This window comes from Eubalaena glacialis, chromosome 19, assembly GCF_028564815.1.
Source record: "Eubalaena glacialis isolate mEubGla1 chromosome 19, mEubGla1.1.hap2.+ XY, whole genome shotgun sequence".
Taxonomy (NCBI): domain Eukaryota; kingdom Metazoa; phylum Chordata; class Mammalia; order Artiodactyla; family Balaenidae; genus Eubalaena; species Eubalaena glacialis.
In genome coordinates this window covers 2,242,370-2,246,175 of record NC_083734.1, presented here as the reverse complement: position 1 = coordinate 2,246,175, position 3,806 = coordinate 2,242,370, and positions in this window count along the sequence as shown.

Below are 3,806 nucleotides of genomic sequence, written 5' to 3'. Positions count from 1 at the left end.
GCGCGGGCGCGGCGGGGCGGGTCCTGCACGGGGCGGACCCGCCCAACGGACGTGCCTCCTGGCCAATGGGCGGCCCGCGCGCCGCCCGCCCCGCCCCTGCCGCCGCTCAGTGGGCGCCCGCGAGCACTCCCGCTGCGCGTGCGCCGCGGCGCGGGGCCTGCCGGGACTTGTAGTCCACGAGCAGAGCTCCGGCGTGGGCCACTGGGAACGAGTTTTTGAGGGGAGACGCGCGTTCCCCCATTCGGAGGAGGCGTTTCCCTTCCTGCAATGAGCGAGCGACGCGCACACTCAGATAATGAGGCAGCCCCGTCCCGAAAGCCAGGAGAATTCTGACCGGGGCGACTCCCTGGTCCCCGGCCTCAGTTTCCCCATCTGCGCCATTGGCCCGGTGATTGACGAGTTGTATTATGTTTGACCAGTTTCACGGGACACCACTTGGACCATCCCCCAGCGCGCCAGAGCACCGCCCACGCCACGCTTCTGGTCCCGCTGGGTGGTCAGTCAGGATTGCCCTTCTCCGCCCACAGCCCCCTGGGGAAATCCTATACATCCTTCAGGATCCGACATAAAAAGCTCTGGTGGCAGCACGGGGGATTCTTAGGAGCGCCATCAGCTAAAGAGAGGGACAGAGACCCAGTGGGGAGAAGAGGCCGTTCCTGGGGAGCTGGCATTTGGTCCCGAGATTGGATCCGGGCTTCTCCGACGTGGGGGGAGGGCCTCCCTACGCAGGGAATGGTGTATAAACAAAGCTGCACCGCCTCCACGCTGAGGGACGATGGCCTGTCCCCACCCACATCCCAGGCCTCCTTTTCTCATCTGGACAGTGGCCTGGAGGCTGAACCTTTCCTTCCAAGACTGAGAATAGGCTGCCCTGGGCTCAGGGTCCCAGAAGTTTAGGTGGGGCAGGTAGGCCTGGCCCAGACCCCACCAGCTGTGTCAAGGGAGGCGCCTGACTTGTGACCCCAGGCAGTTGCCAAGCCACAGGCCTGACCACACCCCCGCCCCCAGTCAGCCCTGCTCAGCCCTTACCTGGGGTTGGGGCTGGATCTGGAAGAGGGCCGAGCAGAGAGGCAGGGAGGTGAGAGGAAGGAAGATAAGAACAAGGCTTACGAGTGTCTACAGGTGTGGCAGGCACCAATCACATCCCTTTCCTGGTTTCAGCTGATTAAGTGCTCTCAGCAGGTCTGTGAGGGAGGAAACCCCCGAGGTTCTAGATGAGGAAGCTAAGACAGGTGGGTGCAGGCAAGGGGGCTGAGCTGGCCGCACTGAGAAGGGTCAGGCACCTCCAGCCTCTGCCCACGCCATGTCCAGCACAGGCAGCTCAAGCAGGTCTGAAGCCTGGGTTCTGGTCCCTGCCCTGCCACCCATGGCTGACTTTCACAGCCTGAGCCCCAGTGGCCTCTTCTGCAGAACGAAGGCCTCACACGGGGAAGTGTTAGGAAGGTGTTAATTCACATCCCTACTTCCGTTGCCTTTAGAAGCTGTGTGGCCTGGAGCAAGATGCTTAAGCTCTCTGTGTCTCAGTTTCCTCACCTGTAAAAACATGGGTAATCCTAGTACCTGCCTCAGAGTGTCGTTAGGAAGATGAGATGAATTAGCACTTGTAAAGCCCTTAGACCAGACCACGCCAGGCAGACAGGAAGTGCCATGTGGGACTCAGCTGTTGTTAGAGTTCTTGCTAATTGCTGTTTGAGCTCTGCCCCTCTGTCACCCTGGGCAAGTCCCTGCCCTTCCTCAGTCTCCACTTCTGTCTTTGAAAGGGGACCGAGTCAGCAGGCAGTGAGCAGCCATGCCTGCCCCACCGCACACCCCCAGCTCACAGTCTAGGGGAGCACAGAGCCGAGTGGAGACCACAGCCACCCGGAGTTCGCTGTGCTGTGATGGGGACACCCGGGGGCGGTGGGAGCCCAGAAGAGGCATCTGACGTAGGGTAGGTGCCCCTGGAGGGAGGGGGGCAGTTCAAGCTGGGCTGTAATGGGTGAGCAGTTCAACGGTAGAGCGGGCAGGGGGTGGAGAGGGGGGGCCCAGGCAAGCAGGGGTTCTCAGAGTGTCAGAACTCCCCCCACACCTGTGCAAATGCCCATGGAGTAGGGCCCCAGAGCCTGGATTTTAAACCAGTCCTTTCCCAGGTGACTGTAAGGCCCCAGCTTGGCCCCATCTGATCAGGTTCAAGGGGTTAAATGGGTAAACTGAGACGTGAGCAGATAGGCCCAGCCCATCCACACATGGGGCACGGTTAGGAATGGCACGGGGTGAGTGTGGGACACCAAGGACTGCTCGAGCTTCCCTTCCCCCGTGAGCCCGGGCCCAGGCGTATGATTACCATGGTCACAGGGCAACAGGGCCACGCCTGCTCATTGCTCAAAGCAGGAAACAGGCTCTGGGGAGCCCAGGCAAGGGCATGGACAGAAGGTCTTCAGTGACCTCAGGCGGCCCCGCGGCTGTCCTGGAGGTTGGGGGGGATGATGGGGGCAGGAGGGCGCCTGAGTCAGCAGCACTCGAAGGGAAAGCCGGTCCCTCTTGCAGCCTCCCAGCCTCAGGTCAGCCTCAGGCCAGGGATGGGCTGCTACCTTCTCGGCATTTCCTGGGTGGGGTGGCCTCTCCCTACAGCCTCCTCCTCCTCCTTCTCCTTGGCCACCCCAGGGCCCTCGCCCAGCTCTGAGGTGGGACCCAGGTCTGGCTTCAAACCCCAAGACATCCCCTTGCTAGCTGGGTAACCTCAGGTAAGCCACTTGTCCACCTTGGGCCTCAGTTTCCCCATCTGTAAAATGCAGTAAGGACTAAATGAGATGATTCCAACAGGAGTGGAGCCCAGGGCCTGGCAGGCTCTGTATCTAGTGAGCCAGTCATTCCTAGACTCTGGCTCATAACTAGCTGCCTCACCATTCTTCAAACCTACCAGACAGGCTCTGCCTTGGGACCCCTGCACTTGCTATTTCCTTGCCTGGGATGCTTTGCCCCCAGGTTTTCACTTAACCAAATCCCTCCCCTCCTTTTGGTCTTGACCTGATGACACTTGCTCAAGGAAGCCCCCCTGGCCTCTCGATTCCTGATGCCTCCCTTGCCTTGTTCCTCTCTGCCTGCCTCTTCTCACCCACCGTGCCTCTGACTTCTGTGTATGTTACTTGTCTTCCAGCTTGAGAATGTGCTCCCCGAGGGCTCAGTTTTTAATGCTGCTGTTCACTGCTGTGTCCCCAGTGCCTAGAACAGTGCCTGGCACACAGTAGGTACTCAACACATTTAAAAAATAATGTACGAATTAATAAAAAAAGATCAGAAGCAAATGTGACAAACTGTTAACACGTGTGGGTGGTAGTGTGGCTTCTCTTAAGTATTTTTCAGTGTGTTTGAAATATTGCATTAAAAATACAAAACGCAAATAATAATAGTCCACACTGTTTGGGAGTCAGAGGTCATATGAAATGGTGGCTGAAGTTTGTGGCGAGGCAGGTGCAGATTAGGGGTGTCCCCGAGCCAGGCTGGCATCCTCAGAGGCAGGCGCCCCCATAGACACTGTATCTATGCTTTATCTGCCTGGGCCTTGCGGTGACACTGGAGGTAGGTACAAGGACAGCCCACTTCACAGACAGGAAATGGAAGCTAAGGCCCAAGGCCACCTGTGGAGAGAAGGAGGGAAGAAGAGGTGGCGAAAGCCCCGCAGGGAGGCCACGTAGCGGCAGCCAGGGAGTGGGAGGGAAGGCAGGACAGCCTGGGCCAGGGAGATGGCCCCGCCTTCCAGGAGCTGGCCCAGATCCTGGCTGAGGCCACGACCCTCCTCTGCTGCCCAAACCACACAAGCAGCTTCT